We start from the raw sequence: 21,364 nt of genomic DNA on the forward strand, positions 1-21,364 counted from the left end.
CTTCCTTTCCATTAGGCTGACTTAAGAAATCAACTCACAGCGCAGCTCTGCGACCTCTGACCTTTTCACTGACATGTATCTAAACTTAGGGAATGTACTCCTCACCCCTCCCTTAGGAGACTTTTTAAGGCAATTAGGGTTAGTTAACAGAGCTATTTAAATACAGTTTTGCGCTTTTCACTACAAAACAAATTAGCAGGTTCTAGGTATTCTGCTTAAAAAATAATAATTCACAAACAAATAAAACTAAAACATCTGAAACGATTAATCAGAGTGAGATATAAAAACAATTCCCCCCTTAGGGGATTATCATATCTGCGGCAATTGCAAATTGTACATTAGGATCCTATAAGAAAGCATGGTTACATTAGCATACATAGCAATTAACCTATTTAAAACTGTTTTCTTATAGATTCTATTTATCAATAACATTGGGTCAGACTTTATGTATAAAGTTCCTCTATTATCCTGTAACGCCCTGAGCTACTAAACTCAACCTCCCTGTATATGGGGGTAAATCTCCAACTATGGGAGTTAACTGGCCAGGAATTAATAGGAAGGTTCCTGAGTCAAACAAAGGACTAGAACCGGACCCTGTACCGCCTAGGCTAATGAGACCTACATCTGTTCCCTATCTTGGGACAATTTACTATTAATTTCTGGCGATACAAAAACATCAATTGTGTTTAGCATAGACAAACAACTCCTGAGTTGATATACATGTCATGCACTGGTTGCATTCGTGTAATAACACTTTACTGCAACAACTCATCTGCGGTTCTGGTATGGGCTTAACCCCTTCAGTACCAGGACATTAATTTTGAATATGTATATACCACGCCCTTCTAAGGGTTGTAAACGTGATCTGGCTGTAGCATTCTAATACCAGCAACAATATACATGACAATTTATCATTAATATGTCATCTCATCAATCATAATCTCGCTGGGGCCTCCATTTATGTCGGTGGGTAATAATTCAATTAAGAATTATTAATTATGGTCATAAAAATTATTAATTATAAAAAAAAAATTTTTTTTATAAAATTTGTCATAAATTCTTAAAATCATGACCTGGTGAATTGTAGACAACCTAATTGATACAATTCACATCTGAGTCCGACTATTTCCTCAGATAAATAAGTTCTTTTTGACGTGAGATGATGTTAATGATAAAATGTAGTTCTGCATTATACAATAATACACAGGTATTATAAAAATATGCAGATTTATTGGTTACAAGATTATAAACATATATAAGTAATGAACACAATGATACATGCAAATGAATATATATAGCGTTAATATAAAGCATTACAAGCTTAACAATACATGTGAGTGGAAATAACTTGTCACATTATAACCAAGCTATTATTAGGTTAGGATATCAAAATAGGAACATAAGTTATATATATTACTTCTGTTCAGAGAAAACCTCATGATATCAAGATGGGCATGTCTAATCCTAGACATCAATATAGAATGCTAAATACATTCTGCCCCCCTAACCAACTACACATCACATGACTTCAAGATGGGCAAATCCATCCAAGGATATAACTTAGAAGAGATAACCATATCCTTCCGCCCCATCCTGGACTATTTTCACATACATGACTTTGGTAAGACTATTAAGACAAATAACAGGGATCTAGGATTTTGCTAGTCCATATCTTAAATAGGAAGGATTTGATATAAGTCCTTCCTGTGGGAATCCATCACTTAGCTTGGCGAAGAATGTTCTATTAATAAATATATATATATATATATATATATATATATATATATATAAGCAATTATTTAATGCTTTGTTAGATTATGAGTCTAGATTCTTCTGCAGGTAGAATGAAGCCTCACAATATCCTAAGACTACATCTCAATATGGAGATGATCAATTAATTTAATCATTTATTTATTCGCCAATCTAGATGGTATAATTTCACCCACACTATCAAATTAGTCTTAATAAAATGAAATATCATTTTTTGTGTCTCTTACCAAGTCCTAGTAGGAATCTCACTTCTGCTCCTAGGAAAGCTGGGTGGTCCATCATAGCACATCTCACCATGGCTTTCATCTTGATAGACCTCAACTTCTCCTCTCCTCTCTCTCTTTTTCTTACTGTGTATGGCTTATGATCACAAACTTATCAGTTAGACACACCTTCCTAGTTTGGATCTTTCCAATCATTGTCGGATGGGCGTGACCATTGATAAAAATTGTGACATCATAACCCTACCTAGAATGCACTTTTGCTACTGTTGTAATGTCACCTACTGATACCTAGGTGGCACTGCTGTATAAGCTATCTGCATCATAGTATAAAGGGTTAACTTATATAAGTCTGAATATACATTTTGACCTTAGAAGCTTTAATTCAAAGCCATAGGGATTAATTCTGACACTTGTAGCAATTAGAGACAGACCTCTAGGCGTCTCTTTTGAATGTTTCTTACACTTAATTTATGGGTCGTAAATGCCCTTGTTTTCTCACAGAGATATCAGTACCTCCTCTGTCATACCAAAGATGTGATTAATTGTTACAAAATACACATCTTCACAGGCACTCTTCTAATGAGAAATATATACAATATACTGGATACATGTTGTCTTCGTAACATATAACAATATAATATAAAGTAATATATATATATATATATATATATATATGTCCTACTGATTGTCTTATGCTAAGGACTAACTAAGGCTCAATAAATGAATACATACATATTATGTATTTTGCTTCATTTATAAATGCCTAATTGTATAGGTAATTATCACCAGCTGCATAAAGGTCATCTTTATCGCCCGTCATAAATTTAAGTAAGTAAACAAGGAGGCCTTTTCTCAGACTGGTATATTCATGAGAAGAATAACATTAAGCTTTGTGTGACCTTAATTTGGCCTACTCAAGACATACAAAATTGCAACTATAGTCGAGCATGGCTCTTAAAGGCAATGAACATCCATTTTGATAATAATGAATTGGATATCAATGCATTTACCTATGAAAAGGCCCAACAGTGCGGCTTATACAACTTCCTGGAGTGTGTGTGCATGCTGTTCCTAGTTCTCAGTCCACAGTCGTCTGCAAGATAAGTTCTGTTTATGTATTTATGATTTTCTGTTTTCTGGATCCAGGTGACCCTGACTCCCTCCGTGTCTGTGTAGGGAGCCGGTGGTCGTGTCCCCTCACTATTGTAGGGTCATCAGGTGTAAGATAGTCGAGGTACGTGGATATGCGCCCATCCACCTTTGGGGTGGTCGCATAGGCTGAGCAATAAGGGAGAGCGGCAGGTCTCTTGCAGGGGTCTCCCTTTTGTTCCTTAGTTGTGGATCCAGTGAGTCATTGTTCATATTGTATTGTCTTGTTTCCTGTACACCATCCGTGACATTATAAGCCGCCAAAACCGTCTCAAGCATGGATCCGGTTTCACTTTTGGCTGAGCGCTTCCAGGGTCTTTCATTGGAGGTAGCTGATCTCCGTAAGACTTTTTCTCAGTTTCAAGTGACCGGTTCAGCTTGCGTTCATGGAGTTTGTTCTGAGCCTAAGATCTCGCTCCCGGATACGCTCTCCGGGGGTAGTGAGTATTTTGTGCGTTTTAGAGAGGCTTGCAAACTCCATTTTTGCCTTCTTCCCCATTCCTCTGGTGATGAAGAACGGAGGGTGGGGATCATTATATCGCTGCTCAGGGGTAACGCTCAATCCTGGGCCTTTTCGCTGCCGGAGGGGGCACGGCCCCTCCGTTCAGTGGATGAATTCTTTTTAGCCCTGGGTCAGATATATGATGATCCGGATCGTATTGCTCTGGCTGAGTCTAGACTACGTCTGTTATGCCAGGGTAAACAATCCGCAGAGATATACTGCTCAGAATTTCGGAGATGGGCAGCTGATACTGGTTGGAATGATGCTGCACTCCGAAGTCAATTTTGCCATGGTCTTTCAGAGAGATTGAAAGATGCATTTGCCTTTCATGAGAGACCTACCTCCTTGGATTCTGCTATGTCTCAGGCCGTTCGTATTGACAGGCGTCTTAGAGAGAGAGGAGAGATCTCTCCTTCCTGTCATACTCAGTCCCGGGACAGTGCAGCGGTCTCTTTCTGTGCGCAGGGGTCTCAGTCGCTGTCAGTCCCTTCTGAGCAGGAGCCCATGCAGCTGGGGTTGATTGCCTCTGACAATAGAAGATTCAGCCCGCATCGGAGGGTTTGTTTTTGTTGTAGAGGTATAAATCATTTGGCAAATGTTTGTCCCTCTAGGAGATTCAGGCAGTTTTCTGGGAGTAATAAAGAAACAAAAAGGAAAAAATCTTTTAAAAATGTTCCGTCTGTTACTATTGGCAGGGTTGAGGCGGAAATTGAAGGTTTTCCGTTTGCTTGTAGTTCCCGTTTTGTCCTGCCTGCTAGGGTGGCACTAGAGAGCAAAAGCATTTTTTGTGAGATTTTTGTGGATAGTGGAGCAGCTGTCAATCTCATTGATAATCAATTTGCAATAACTCATGGTTTCCAGGTATGCACTTTGGGAAAGGATATTCCTGTTTTTGCTATTGATTCCGCTCCACTTTCTCAGAAATCATTAAAGGGCATAGTTCACAATATCCGTTTAATTGTGAGTGATGCTCATGTTCAGGATGTGTCATGTTTCGTCCTTAGCGGTTTGCCTACTCCTCTAGTGTTTGGGCTACCCTGGCTCACTAAACATAACCCCACCATTGATTGGCAAGTGAGGCAAATAAATGGTTGGAGTGACTTTTGCAGAGAGAATTGCCTCATGACATCTGTTTCTGAGGTTTCTACTAAGACTGTACCACCTTTCCTCTCTGAATTTTCGGATGTCTTCTCTGAGAGTGGAGTTCAGGATTTGCCCCCGCACAGGGAGTACGATTGCCCTATTAATCTCATCCCAGGCGCCAAGCTGCCTAAATCTCGTTTATACAATCTTTCCCAACCTGAGAGGGTCGCTATGCGTGCTTATATCTCTGAGAGTCTGAGAAAAGGACACATACGACCCTCGAAGTCACCTGTTGCCGCTGGTTTTTTCTTTGTTAAGAAAAAAGATGGTTCTTTAAGACCTTGTCTGGATTTCAGGGAGCTGAACAGTATCACTATTCGTGACCCTTATCCGCTTCCTCTGATCCCGGACCTGTTTAACCAGGTTCTTGGGGCTAAAGTCTTTTCCATTAGACCTAAGAGGGGCATACAACCTGGTCAGGGCCAGAGAAGGAGACGAATGGAAGACGGCTTTCAATACCCCTGAGGGCCATTTTGAGAATTTGGTTATGCCTTTTGGTTTGATGAATGCCCCAGCCGTTTTTCAGCATTTCGTGAACAGCATTTTTTATCATTTAATGGGAAAATTTGTATTAGTGTATTTGGATGACATTTTGATTTTTTCTCCTGATTTCAAGACTCATAGGGAACATTTACGTCAGGTCTTGCTCATTCTGCGGGAGAATAAATTATACGCGAAACTGGAAAAATGTGTGTTTGCGGTTCCAGAAATTCAATTTCTGGGGTTTCTTCTCTCCGCTTCTGGTTTTCGCATGGACCCCGAGAAGGTCCGCGCTGTGCTTGAGTGGGAGCTTCCTGAGAATCAGAAGGCGCTGATGCGTTTTTTGGGCTTTGCAATTATTACAGGAAATTTATTTTGAATTATTCCTCTGTTGTTAAACCACTCACTGATATGACCAGAAAGGGGGTAGATTTTTCTTCCTGGTCGGTAGAGGCGCGTAAGGCCTTTTCTAATATCAAGGAGAGTTTTGCTTCCGCTCCCATCCTGGTACAACCTGATATTTCGTTACCCTTCATAGTTGAGGTTGATGCTTCTGAGGTAGGGGTGGGTGCGGTCTTGTCTCAGGGTTCCTCTCCTGCCAAATGGCAACCGTGTGCCTTTTTCTCAAAGAAACTCTCCTCCGCAGAGAGAAATTATGATGTGGGAGATAGGGAATTGTTGGCCATCAAGTTGGCTTTTGAAGAATGGCGCCATTGGCTAGAGGGAGCCAGACACCCTATTACCGTGTTTACTGACCATAAAAATCTGGCCTACTTGGAGTCAGCCAAGCGTCTGAACCCGAGACAGGCCAGATGGTCTTTGTTCTTTTCAAGGTTTAATTTTGTTGTCACGTTCTGCCCTGGGGTTAAGAATGTGAAGGCAGATGCCCTGTCACGTTGTTTTCCGGGAGGTGGGAATTTTGAAGACCCGGGTCCCATTTTGGCTGAAGGTGTGGTGGTCTCTGCTCTTTTTCCTGAATTGGAGGCAGAGGTGCAGGCAGCCCAGTCAGAGGCTCCTGATCTTTGTCCTCCTGGGAGGTTGTTTGTGCCTCTCGCTTTGAGACACAAGATTTTTAAGGAACACCACGATACAGTCCTTGCTGGGCACCCGGGGGCAAGAGCCACACTGGATCTCATCGCTCAGAGATTCTGGTGGCCTGCGCTTCGTAAGTCGGTTAAGGGTTTTGTGGCAGCTTGCGAGACTTCCGCTCGTGCCAAAGTCCCTCATTCACGGCCATCAGGTCCTCTCCTTCCCTTACCCATTCCTTCCCGTCCTTGGACACATCTGTCCATGGACTTCATAACGGACTTGCCTCGTTCCTCGGGGAAGACTGTGATTCTGGTGGTGGTGGACCGTTTTAGCAAAATGGTGCATTTCATCCCTTTTCCTGGTTTGCCCAATGCTAAGACGCTGGCGCAGGCATTTATTGACCACATTGTCAAATTGCATGGTATTCCTTCAGACATAGTCTCTGATAGGGGCACGCAGTTTGTTTCCAGATTCTGGAAGGCTTTCTGTTCTCGCTTGGGGGTTCGGTTGTCATTCTCTTCTGCTTTCCACCCGCAGTCGAATGGCCAGACAGAGCGCGTCAATCAGAATCTGGAGACATATCTGCGCTGTTTTGTGGCGGAGAATCAGGAGGATTGGTGTTCTTTTTTGTCCCTTGCTGAGTTTGCTTTAAATAACCGTCGTCAGGAGTCCTCTGATAAGTCACCATTTTTTGGTGCATATGGGTTTCATCCGCAGTTTGGGACTTTCTCGGGAGAGGGGTCTTCTGGTTTACCTGATGAGGACAGATTCTCCACGTCTTTGTCATCTATTTGGCAAAAGATTCAGGATAATCTAAAGAGCATGAGTGAGAGATATAAGCGTGTGGCAGATAAGAGACGTGTGCCTGGTCCGGACCTGAATGTTGGTGATTTGGTGTGGTTGTCTACCAAGAATATCAAATTGAAGGTTCCCACCTGGAAGTTGGGTCCTAGGTTTATTGGGCCTTACAAGATCCTGTCTGTCATCAATCCTGTTGCCTACCGTCTTGATCTTCCTCAGACTTGGAAGATCCATAATGTTTTTCATAAGTCCTTATTGAAACCTTATGTTCAACCTATTGTACCCTCGCCTTTGCCTCCTCCTCCGATTATGGTTGATGGAAATCTTGAATTTCAGGTCTCTAGGATTGTGGATTCTCATCTTGTCCGCGGTTCCCTCCAGTACCTCGTTCATTGGGAGGGTTATGGTCCTGAGGAGAGGATGTGGGTCCCAGTGACGGACATTAAGACCACTCGTCTCATCAGGGCTTTCCATAGGTCCCATCCTGAGAAGGTGGGCCCTGAGTGTCCGGAGTCCACTCGTAGAGGGAGGGGTACTGTCACAACCAGACAGTTGAGAAGCTCTGACAGGAGCTTTCCAGATCCTCCTCCTTGAGTTTCTTTGTTTTGGTTTAGTTCCTCATCTCGTTAGTCTATCTCAGCTGTCATGCAGTTGGACTGATTGCTGCCCTTTAAGTTCCTCCCCAGAATGCAGTAGTGTGCGGCTTATACAACTTCCTGGAGTGTGTGTGCATGTTGTTCCTAGTTCTCAGTCCACAGTCGTCTGCAAGATAAGTTCTGTTTATGTATTTATGATTTTCTGTTTTCTGGATCCAGGTGACCCTGACTCCCTCCGTGTCTGTGTAGGGAGCCGGTGGTCGTGTCCCCTCACTATTGTAGGGTCATCAGGTGTAAGATAGTCGAGGTACGTGGATATGCGCCCATCCACCTTTGGGGTGGTCGCATAGGCTGAGCAATAAGGGAGAGCGGCAGGTCTCTTGCAGGGGTCTCACTTTTGTTCCTTAGTTGTGGATCCAGTGAGTCATTGTTCATATTGTATTGTCTTGTTTCCTGTACACCATCCGTGACACATGTTTGTAAACACACCAGTAAATGTCTAGAAGGAGCTGAGTATCACAGTCCTTTTAAATCTGCCTAATTGGTGCTTATTATGCTTGATTGCTGCTCCTTGACATCCACAGGTGTTTTCAATACCTGATCGAAAACACTTGAATGAACCTCTGTTCTTAAGAGTGGTAGTCTTTAAGGGGTTGAATAATTGTGTCAATGAAGAAATCACAAAAAAAAAACATTTAATACTGTATTACAAAAACAATTGATGTCATTTTAGTTGCATTAGGTTCTTTAAAAAGTCCTTGTAAGATTTCATTCTGAACACAATTACAAATGTACACTAAATTCCCTAAAACCCTTTACAGCATTGGGGGTTGAATAATTTTGAACACAACTGTAAATTAGGAAATTTCGGTTCTCAAAGATTTATGGTGTCACCTTAAAAACTAAAATATCAACCGTAAAAACATTATACTAAAAATAAAGTTAGCAATATATAATAATTATTACAATTCTCTTTACCTTATGGTCAGCAATAGGCGTTCTGCTGGGGAAACACAGCAGCGGAAAGTGGTCTTTGGATGTGAGGTGACACACACGTTGTAAGAGATCATCAAAACTTTCTAGGGTCATCCGTAAGTAATTTAAAAACTTTTCTGGATAATCCCTCAGTTCAGGAAACAGAGTTTCAAAAGCTCCCCTTCTTATTCTTGCAGAGGTTTTTGGATGCACCCAATAGCGACACTTACGACGCCGCCTAGCTCTAAGACGTCTTCTCCAGTGTGAAACCAGGATTAGAGCCTGAAATCCAAAACGAATATGGTCCGGCATCATCTTTGCAATCTTCAGAGGGAGCATCTGAGGGGTAAGTGACCTTCGGTTGTCTTTTATACCCACTGTACTGATTGAATCTCTTTCATCTCTGAAAATTTGAATACCGGATCCGTCTTTCCGTTTGAAAACGGAAGAAAAGAGAATAGACGAATCCGCTATTTCTATGGATCCGGCAGACGGATCCGGCAAAAACAATCTACGTTATCATACGGTTTGACGAATCCGGCATGAATTTCCGGCGACGGAACGACGGATCCGTTGCATAAAAAAATGTCCGGTAATGTGCATTTTGCCGTATCCGGCAGGCAGTTCCGGCAACGGAAAAGCTTGCCGGATCACTCTGCCGCAAGTGTGAAAGTAGCCTTAGTTGTGTTCCCACACCAGAGAGCAAGTAACTAAAGCGTTTTTGCTGAACCCTACCAGATCTGTAGTGTACGGGGACTGTAATGCCCATCACTACAAAAGGGTCACTTGTTGTGCTGTCGTGTCCCCTTATTTATGGGGAAGTTGGTATAAGTCATCTTTATAAAATGTAATGCTATGTATTTCCCTGTTACTGTGAAACTTGCATGTACAGGCCTGCTAGGGGTGTCATTTCAGTAGTAGTCCTCCTGTAGAGGACTACTACAGGCCGTATTTGCCAGCAGAGCCAAGTGATTATGACATGCCACTGTGAATCAGCCTGCTAGGCCTTTGATTTATTTCACCAAAGAATGATGTTATTAACCCTTCCAGGACAGGAGTCCTATGTTTCCTGGTCGTTTGTTGCTGCTGCCAGTTTATCCACGGCTCAGTGGTAGGTGTTAACCACTGAAATTACAAAGTCAACAAAGCCAAGTTTGTTTCCAGGATCTCTTGCCTGCTTTTGCTATTTTCCACCACTTTGTGCCTGTTCCGTTGTTGCACCTTTTACCCTTACCCCCCTTTTCAGGTTGATCAGGGGTATTACAGCACTTGTTGTATATTATACAATTTTATTGTGCAACTTGATACTAAGGAACCGTGCCCGGAGATAGACTCAAAAGAACCTGAGCCTCTGAGATTCTTACTCTTTTTAAAGGAAATGTGCCCAGAGATGGACTCCACCGCACGAGAGCCTCTGTGATTTAATAGGAAAATAACCTGGGTACGGACTCATGTTTGTTCTTTGAGCCTCCAAGAACTTTTATACTGTTTTATCTATTTTGCTGTTCTATTATGGACTTATTCATTGTCATGGACTATCCTGATTATAATGTTACGCTGTGCCAGGTCAGCGCCCCAGTTCCATTCACTATCCTGAGAAGAAGAGAACGACGCCCCTTGTCACCACCCTTCACCTTTGCCAATTGGACCTGATATGAATGTAAATGCAGATGAATTACATATATGTATGCCTGCATGTCTCTTTTTCTGTTTCAGGTAGAGATTACAGTTGGGCGAGCCCTGATGGAGTACAAGGTCGTACTCAGCTTAAAGCAGTGGGGTATGTAGTGTACGGGGACTGTAATGCCCGTCACTACAAAAGGGTCACTTGTTGTGCTGTCGTGTCCCCTTATTTATGGGGAAGTTGGTATAAGTCATCTTTATAAAATGTAATGCTATGTATTTCCCTGTTACTGTGAAACTTGCATGTACAGGCCTGCTAGGGGTGTCATTTCAGCTCTTAGTCACTAGAGGGAGCTAGGGAGCCCTAGTTTATATAAGGCCCAGTCAGGGAAAGGAAAGTGAGTCTAAAGTGGGAGTCTAGAGTTGTAGTTGGAGTCTGGAGTTGGAGACTAGACCATGTCAGAGTCCAGTCCAGGCCTGAAGCCTGCGGACCAGGAGAGGGTATTGCAGTCTCTGTAACCGGGTTCCAGAACCAAGGAGAAGGTTCCCCTCCTGAATTTATATATGCAGAAGCAGGAAGACCACTGTTAAACAGCCTGGGAGTTCAGAAGTTTCTAGAGTCAGTGCTGGGAGAGACAGAGGCAAGTCCAGAAAAGCAAGAGGTACTCAAGACAGCAGAGGAGGTACTTGATAAAGATAAAGCCAAGGATATACGCCAGAGCTAGGGTATTGGGCCTTGGAGAAGATTTTCTATGTTCCAGGATCAGTCAGGAATAGAGTGCAAGCCGCCTGTACTGCAAGTCCTGTGTTTAACACTCTGAAGTCACCTTGCTATATATATTGCCTGCATCAAATGTACTGCAACCAACTGTCTGCAAAGGAACTGCGCTTCCATCTATGTCCATGTATGATGACTACTAAAGTTTGAGTTCTGTTTTAACATCACGTGGTTCCTCAGTTATTCCTGCTATCAGCAAACGGCGTGCCACCGTTTAATTGGCACTGGCGTCACGAACATTTCCTATCATCCCCTGCCCTTGCAGAGAGTCAGCCGTCTCAGGTTAGTGTCATGATTGCACTACAACACCCAGGAACACTATTAACCCTAACTTGAGTACGCTGCAGATCCAGCAAAAACGCTAGTGTGAAAGTAGCCTAAGACTGTTCATATATAAAGGAGGGAGAATGGCCAGAAACTCAGAGGTTAAACTCTCAGTGGCCAAGCTGAACAATGACAATTATCAGCTATGGAATTTTAAAGTGGAAATGCTATTATCCAGAGATGACATGTGGGAGGTTACCACCACAGAGAGGCCACAGGACAATGATCAGGACTGGGACTAGAAAAAAAAACAGGCACTGGCCACCATAAGCTTACTAGTGGAGGAGGATCAGCTCATTCACATACATCATGAGGGCACATCGAAAGGCATGTGGGATGTACTGAAAAGACTGCATGAAAGATCCAGTTTAAACAGCAAGTTGTTTCTTCTGTGGAAACTTTACAAAATGAGGCTTAGCAGAGAACAGGACATGCAGGAGCATATAAACTCCATGCTGGAAGTGATTGCACAACTCAGATCAATCGGGGAGAATATAACAGACAGTCACGCCGCAGCCATGTTGTTGTGCAGTTTACCCGATACATATACTGCACTGATCAATGCGCTGGAGACACGGCCTGAGACAGATCTGACACTAGCATTTGTAAAAATCAGGCTCATAGATGAGTATCAGAGAAGAAAGGAATTAGTGCATGACTCCACAGAAACCAACACCAGAACACACTCTTAACCTCTTGGGGACACAGGGCGTACAGGTACGCCCTGTGTATTTCCGATCACCGCCGTTTCTATTGTAGGGGTGCATCAGGGGGGCTTCAAATGGGACATGGTGTAAATAAACCAGTCCAGCAAAATCTGCCTTCCAAAAACCATATGGCGTTCCCTTCCTTCTGTGCCCTGCCATGTGCCCGTACAGCAGTTTACGACATCATATGGGGTGTTTCTGCAAACTACAGAATCAGGGAAATAAATATTGAGTTTTGTTTGGCTGTTAACCCTTGCTTTGTTACTGGAAAAAATTGATTAAAATGAAAAATTTGCCCAAAAATTGAAATTCTGAAATTTTATGTCCATTTACCATTAACTCTTGTGGAACACCTAAAGGGTTAACAAAGTTTGTAAAATCAGTTTTGAATACCTTGAGGGGTGTAGTTTTTGGGTGGCTTCTATTATGTAAGCCTCACAAAGGGACTTCAGACCTGAACTGGTCCTTAAAAAGTGGGTTTTGGAAAATTTCTGAAAAAATTCAAGATTTTCTTCTAAACTTCTAAGCCTTGTAACGTCCCAAAAAAATTAAATGGCATTCCCAAAATGATCCAAACATGAAGTAGACATATGGGGAATGTAAATTAATAACTATTTTTGGAGGTATTACTATGTATTATAGAAGTAGAGAAATTGAAACTTGGAAATTTGCTAATTTTTCAAAATTTTTGGTAAATTTGGTATTTTTTTTATAAATGTATATGGTCAGATTTGCAAAAAATGGCCTGGTCCTTAAGCTGAAAAAGAGCCCGGTCCTTAAGGGGTTAAAGCTACAGACGCTAGGTTACACAGGAAGAAGACCAGGGTGTGTTTTAGATGCCACAAACAGGGACACATAAATAAAGACTATACTATATGGAAAGCAGAGCAAATGAGACAGCGTCCCTCTTATACTAAACAAAAGGTCAAAGCCACAATCTCTGATCCATGGGAAGGAAACTGGAACACCACATTTAAAGTGACAGGCAACCATAATTGTCAAGGCTGGTGAATCGACTTGGGGGCAACCAGTCACATGATGAGTGATAGAAGTTTTTTCACAGAACTTCATCTGAATAACAAAGAAACTATTTACCTTGCAGATGGAAGTAAAATACATGCAGAAGGATATGGGCATGGAACCCTTGTATGCCCTGATGATGCAAGACACAATTTAACCATACCAGTGAAAGATGTGCTTTATGTTCTTGATCTAGAAGGAGGACTCTTATCTGTGAAGCATCTAACAGCCAGAGGACTCATTGTAAAATTTCAAGGTAACAAGTGTTCTATCCTGGACGGCAAGCAGAAAATAGCAATTGCCAAGCTGGATGATCATCTGTATCACCTCAACACAGTGAAGGAAAAGATGAGACTATGTACACATAAGCACAATGACTGTATACACATGTGGTGGCATAGGCGCCTAGGTCACAGACACCCAGAATGCATACAGGAACTACAAAAGAGGAATCTGACAAAGGATCTAAGAGTATCCCCTTGTCCAGTTACTGTTAAGTGTGAATGTTGCATAAAATCCAATGCTACAAGAGCAACACTTCCCAAAGTCAGTCAAAAGAGAGCTTCAAGACCACTTGACCTAGTTCACAGTGATGCATGTGGTCCCCCAAACCCACATACACCTGGAGGTAACAGGTACATAGTGACTTTCATAGACGACTATTCAAGAAACACAGTCACCTACCTAATGCAACACAAGAGAGAAGTTCTTGACAAATTACAAGACTATATAGTAAAGACCAGTAACAAGTTTCAGAGGAAGCCTCTTATACTTCGGAGTGATAATGGAGGTGAATTCACAGAACATAAGATACAAGAGTACTTAAAACAGAATAGAATAAAACTTTAAAAGACAGTCTCATAAACACCAGAGCAAAATGGGGTTGACGAAAGAAAGAACAGAACTCTGACTGAAATGATCAGATGTATGCTAACAGACTCTGGAATACCACAAAAATACTGGGGTGACGCGGCAATGTTTTCCAGAACAGTGGAGAAAACTCCATATGAACTGTGGCACAATGAGAAGCCAAGTGTAAAACACCTAAGAGTTTTTGGATGCAAAGCATTCATCCACATTCCAGAAGAAAAACGCACCAAACTCCAAAACAGAGCATTTGAAGGTGCATTTGTTTGATACAGTGCGGCCAGCGTCCTCCTAGCTGATTTGTGAACTGAACGCCGATCGTGAGTAATCTGCGTTCAGATGGTTTGGGCTGGACTTGGGTCACGTGACGCTGGACTATCAAAGGAGTAAAGCAGACCCCTGCTTATACACAAAGAAATTGGCAAACAGATGGATCTATATGCTTATTAATGTGAACGATATCCTGATTTTGTTTTGAGCAAGAAGGGGATGAAGTAGAAATACTGCAAACCCTAAATCAGCACTTTGAGACCAAAGATCTTGGCAACAAAGAATTACCTCGGCATCCAGATTGAGAGAGAGGAAGATGGCAGCTTTCTTCTGAACCAAAAACACAAACTACAAGAAACAATTGAAACATTTGGAATGGAAGATGCCAAACCAGTAAAGTCTACCATGGAAACCAACTACCTGAAGGAGATGAACAGTCAAGATACCCCGTTATCAACTAATGCTCATTACAGGAAAGCAATAGGGAAATTGCTATACCTTACCACTGCTACAAGGCCCGACATTGCAGCAACTATTGGAATCCTATGCAAAAAGTTTTCAATGCCAAGTCAGATGGACTGGAATGCTGTAAAGTGAATCATTCGCTACCATAAAGGGACTTTGCACTACAAACTAAAGTTACCAGCGAGTGATGAAAGCACCCTAACAGGATATGTGAATGCTGACTGGGCCAGAGACATCAGCGACAGAAAATCTACCAGTGGCTACTTATTTCTTCTGTCAGCAGAAAGCAGAGTACGTTGCAGCAGCGCAGGCAAGCCAAGAAGTTATATGGCTGAGACAACTGTTAACAGACCTGGGTCAACCACAGTTGGGACCAACAAAAGTCTTTGAGGACAATCAAGGATGCCTTGCACTTGCGCAGATGGAAAGAGTTAACTCGAGAACCAAGCACATTCATGCGAAGTTCCACTTTCTTAGGGACTTCTTCAGTTACTTTATTGCCCGACTGAGGATATGACAGCAGATTTTCTTACAAAGCCCCTGACCGCTGAAAGACACTCAAGGCTTACAAAGACGATGGGTTTAACAGACTATGCCTTTAGCTGTTGATAAGGGGTGTTGGAGATACAACAACTTACAGCTTAGTCTATTGCTGGATTATTATTATTATTATTATTATTATTATTATCATCATCACTTGTAGACTCTCTATGCATTTCTATGATGTGTTGTATTCCCTGTACATTGAGGTGAACTCACTGATTTATTTTTTCCTGTCTGTACCATTCACCATGTAAGGTGACCTTCTGTTATTGCACGCATGTTCCATTAAACCCAGTTCCTGTTACTCCACAACATCTGATCTGAATTGACTCCGCTACACCCAGCAATCCTACTCTGCAACACACCTCCTCCTCCACTCGGACCTCCACCTCCTGGCTCAAGATTATTGCTTCTTATATTGGCAGAGTGGAGAAGTATACTGGCCGCACCCCAAAAAATGGCTATAGGTGACACACAGAATTAACAGACAAATAAAAAATAAAAAAAATTAAAGAAAAGAAACACACAAAAACAGTGTTGGCTTTCTCCTTCGCCTCTTCCACCTACACCACCACATCTACAGCTTCCTCAACTTCCTACTCCACTTGGACCTCCGCCTACTGGTTCAAGAATATTATTTTTCATTTTTATGTATTTTATGTTATTTTAAGTCATTTCCCTGTCCACATTTGTTTGCAGGGCAATTGTCCTGCTCTTACCCCCATTTTGGTTCCTTTTGCAGCCCTCTAGCCCTTTGTATGACTTTTTTACAGCTATCTTTCAGCCCCAAAGTTCGGGTCCCCATTGACTTCAATGGTGTTCAGGGTAAAGTTCGGGTCACGTTCGGGACCCGAACCGAACATTGAAACAAAGTTCGGCCGAACCTGAACATCCACGGGTCCGCTCATCCCTACTGTAGACTATACCAGAAATCTATACCAACCTCCTTGCTGGTGTAGATTTCTATTTTGGTGCAAGGGCCTGCAAAGATTTGCCACTATTACTAAGAGGAGTGTGTCTCTTATTAATTTTGGTGCATCTGATGCCAGTGTAGGAATGGAAAAATGGTCACACCGCTTTTGGTCTATAAGTTGGATTTATACTTTGCAAGTATTCCTTAATGTATACCTCCAACATACGCTACTGTATGGCCACAATGCACAATGCATACTGTGTAGGATATTTTTTTGCTATGACTCATTGTATAGAAAAGTGCTGTTAGCAGCGTCTACCGACATATACCATCATGAAGCCAAAATGTATGGGGAGCTTTTCTAGCCTACACTCTTAAAGGGATTTGCAATGCCCCCAAGTGGCTTTACCACTCCTATACCCTGCTTCTGTCTGTATATGCAATAACCATGTCATCTTATGCCTTTATTCCAGGTCCTCCATGTAGTGTGCATTTCTTCCTATGCATTAGTGTTTGTTCATGTAATAACCTGGTTCCCCAGCGGGTGGCAGCATACTTGGCAGTGCTACTCTACAGAGGGTGGAAGCTGGCTTTTCCAGCTCTTTATACTCTCCTCCAAGGAGAAAGTACGATCTAGTAAGAACCAGTTAGTTCCTGTACTCCATGCTGTAGGGAGAAAAGCAGACGCTCGTCCCTGTGGGACTGAGCTCTCCCTAAAAGTCAGCCAGGACAAGAAGTTCCTAGGATCACAGTGAGAGACAGACTTAGAACAACAGCATCAATCAGAAAGGAAAGCATTCCTTTTTAATATTGCTGACAGAGCAGAGCTGAGAGAGTACACTACAGATTGAGCAGAAAGAAGTTTATTTTGCAGAAGTTGTTTGCCTGCCAAAGTCCTGCTAAAACCTGTTGGGAACCAAGACAAGTTCTGTGGAATGTTTGGATTACCATTTATTACAAGTAAAAGCAATTGTTCAACGTTTAACCAAGTCTGGACTCAGCTTTATTTCTACACTATCCAAGTTAACTACCCCTTTTGCACTGCTTCGGATGACCACGTCTGGGATCCAACCGTATCCAGGTAAGGAGCACCTTGACACGTGCAACACAACATCTTCAGGGATATTGTGGCCACTTCTACACTACCCTGGCAATCCTACACCTGTGTACCAACAATTCACTTAAAGGGAGACTTGTGCTTCCATTTCTGGAAGGCAACTGGCGTCATGACTACTTACTCTAACAGTGGCTATTTTCTGAACGCTGATAGGAATGAATGGAGAGCCATTTTCAGGGGCCTGTTCTGGAGATATGTGCAGGTCCCATCTCTGAGGCTAGGACCTATCTGACTTTGATGGCATATCCTAGGGATATGCCATCAAAGTCTGAGTTGACACAACCCCTTCAGGTTCAGTGAATGCAGTGTGAATATTGCCTTATGCAATGGGCACCTCCCCCTAGGGTCCTATATGTAATGCGACCCAGGCGTAGGAATGCCAAGTGGTATAGTCTGTCTAAAATGTCCCTTATTGTGTCACGGTATTCCTACCTGGATACAGCTGGACCCCAGGTTTGGCTCTGAAGCAATAAATAGGGGGAATAATTGAGGGATAAAATAATAACTTGAGTCCAGACCTTGAGATGAAGTTCAATGGCAGCTTTACTTTGCGTAAACATTCTCCAAAACGGTTTACATTCTTTGTCTTGGTTCCCGCAGGCTTTAGCATTAAAACTGGCAGGCAAACTCCACTGTGCTATATCTGTTTCTCTCTGACTCTGCTGTACTGACAGGCTGGCTGTATAACTCAGCTTCTTCTGTATGCTGCACTTCACTTTGTAGTCTGACTCTAGGTTATGCCAGGGAACTTTCATCCTGACTCCTGAGGCTTCAAGCTTTGGTCTCCATGGCCAGCAGAGCTTAAGATGCTCTGGCTGGCTTGGGCACAGCTTTCCCCAAGCAGGGGGTAAGCTAGACTAACTAGAACTAGTCCCCACACTTCCTGCAGGAAGTGGGACTCTCCCACTCCCCCACAGAGGGGGGGGGGGGGGGTATTTACAGCTCTGCCGTGTTTGCTGCCACCTGCTGGTGAACCAGGCACACTACATTTGAACATAACAGTTACATGAGAAATAGGAATGCACAGTGTAGTGGACCTGAAATAAATACATAAGATGACATGAGGTTAACCAAGAAAGACAATAGCAGGGTGCCGAAGTGGTAATGCCACTCTGGGGCGTTACACGTACTTAATAGTTTGTCTTTTAAGGCATGTCCATCAAGTTCACCTAGAATTAGAATTCCTTCTTAAAGGAACACTCCAGGCAAAATGGATGCCTGGTGTAGGGCCTGAGGGGGCAAGGCATAACTTTACTGTTTGGTTTTTCTTTTTTTCCTTTCATTTTGGTTCTCTTTGAATTCCTGGGTTACGCTCTGCCCCCTCAGACTCTTTGGAGTTTTGCTTTTTAAATATACATTTGACTGAAAACAAAAATCTACAATTTTTTATTTTTTTTTATATTTCTTTCCACGCACTAATGATGTAGTTCGTAAGCTCATTGAACCTGGTAACATTTCAGCACACACCACTTGTTAGTTTGCGTGTTAAAGCAGACCTACAGGTGAAACTCGAAAAATTAGAATATCGTGCAAAGTTCATTTATTTCAGTAATGCAACTTAAAAGGTGAAACTAATATATGAGATAGACTCATTACATGCAAAGCGAGATATTTCAAGCCTTTATTTGTTATAATTTGGATGATTATGGCTTACAGCTTATGAAACCCCAAAGTCTCAATTTTGAGGTATCCTTTGCTCAGGAAGTATGGATTAATTAGCTGACTAGAGTGTGACACTTTGAGCCTAGAATATTGAACCTTTTCACAAAAGTCTAATTTTAAGCTGCATTATTGCAATTCCTTTTATTTGCATTACTGAAATAAATGGACTTTTGCCCGATATTCTAATTTTTCAAGTTTCTCCTGTAATTGAAAGTAGGTCAGATTTGCCATAACTCAAGTGTCCTGTTTGCAAATTTTGCCCCTTTGCACTGTAGTAATATACTTATTTGGGGTGATTTATCCTAGCCTGGCAGCATACACTCTGCTGCCAGCAAACAATGACTCTGTATAGGGGCGAGCTATGACATTAGCAATCACTACTCCCCATACTGTGGAGGAGATCCCTGTATGTAAATGTAGAGGTCTCCTTCACTGACGGGAAGTCACTGAAGGACACCTCACTGACAATCGTCTGCTATATCTATCTGTGTAAAGGGGCGTTAAAGGGGGTCTGTCACCAACTTTTCACATTCTACACTGCTATTATTGCCTTCTTGCACACACACATGATCATAATGGTTCACCGCCGGGAACAGGCATGTGCACTGCGATAACCACTGAGGGCATCAGCTCGGTTTGTAGCAGTGCGCATGCGCACAAAGCTGATGCCCTCAGTGGTTATCATAGTGCACATGCCAGGGCACAGCGGTGAACTGTGCCTGCGCGGGATCTCAGGAGCTGGAGAGGAAGGCGTAAGATGATTACAGGGCTGGCCAGACGAGGCAGGAGCACAAAACGCAGAGGGGCCTTACAGCTAGAACGCCGCCCCTGGGCACTTGCGAGTCCTCATTTGCATACCATTAAAACCTTGTTTTTGCAACTTTAGAAAATGGGACTTAAACAACAAAGGTATGATTATGATCGTGTGTGTGTCTGCGCAAGAAGGCGATATAATCAGTGTAGAACGTGAAAAGTTGGTGACAGGCTCCCTTTAAGTGGTTGCTGCTGCAAAGACTATTTGCTGATAAAGTGGACACCAGTAGCAGTCCATAGTTGACAGCCTCAATTCTTACGGCTGTCAGCTTATAATAGAGGACATACCTGAGGAGATTATGGGGCACATTTATTAAGATCAGCATTTTAGACGCCAGTCTTAATAAAAGCCTAAGCTGGCGATGGATCCGCCAAAGTTATGACGAGGTGCCGGCCTCTACATAACTTCGGAGCATCCAGCGCCAGTTCTAAATGTAAGACAGCTTCCTTGCTGTCTTACATTTAGACCATTTTCTATGCCTAAACCAGGCATAGAAAATGGTGAATGAGATGGGCCTGCCGGTCCGCCCCCTTCCCCGCCCACGCCACGCACACAATTTTAGACCTGGCATGGGCAGGGTGAAGTCGCAGATAGCTGCACAACTAACTGTTGCGCCGCCATCTGTGCCTGAAATATGCCTAATTATTTCAGTATAGTAAATGACCCCCTATGCCCCTACCCACTTACTGCCATAATGATAGGGCTAATAAAATATATATACCACATGGTAAATGGTATTTATTTTTTTTCTCGAATCTACATACTGACTGGGTTAATAAGACTATACTTTCAGGGATCATTTCTATAGTTTTTAATTTGGAAATGCGCTCAAAAGTGTCTTAGCTTCATACATACAGGGACTACAGAATACGGAAAAGTTATGTTCTAAAACAATAACAAATTACTGAATCTGCCGTGAAGAAGGAGTTAACTTATGAACAAACCTTTGGACCGCCACAAAATTGATTTATTTCCCAAAATAAAAATGCCATTCCCTTGCATAAACAGGTTAAATTGTTTCTTTCATTCTCCTGGAAATGATCTGCCTGTGAGCAGAACTATGCAGTGATTAACCATGCATGGATGTGTCAGCAGTCATGGAGATAGGAGCCCAGTAGGATTCAAAGCATAATGTGCAGGACTAAAGGCTGCAGGTAACATCTAAAAAGGCAAGCTGAAATACACTAGCGTAAAAAAAAAAAAGGAAACTCAATATGATTGAGCTGAGATTGACAAAGCATAAACTACCAGTGGTGCTTGGTCAATGATTACACAACCAAGTTGGTGCTCCCTTTATTTTGGTTTATTCAGCAGGGTATATGCTGAGGCAGGGTCACTAGGTAGCACCTACCCTTGCTGCGATACAGGCTGCCTCTCTGGCATAGTAATGGTCATACAGATGCATGGTGTCCTCCTGTGGTATGTCAGTCAAAGCTCTTTCAACTTGAATCCGTAGATCAGCCAAGGTGGCTGTCAGCTGCTGTGCATGGGAGATCCAGTATCAGACGTTCTCGATGGGAGAGAGATCTAGCAATCAAGCTGGTCAGGGGAGCTGATGGATGCTCTATAGAGTGGCCTGTATGTGGGCAGGC

General features: G+C 42.6%; 1 pseudogene; it reads left to right on the top strand.

The window, feature by feature from the left end:
- Nucleotides 1-20,549: 20,549 nt before the first annotated feature.
- Nucleotides 20,550-20,626, top strand: LOC121000115 (annotated as a pseudogene).
- Nucleotides 20,627-21,364: the final 738 nt, after the last annotated feature.

The sequence above is a fragment of the Bufo bufo genome, chromosome 4, assembly GCF_905171765.1.
Source record: "Bufo bufo chromosome 4, aBufBuf1.1, whole genome shotgun sequence".
Taxonomy (NCBI): domain Eukaryota; kingdom Metazoa; phylum Chordata; class Amphibia; order Anura; family Bufonidae; genus Bufo; species Bufo bufo.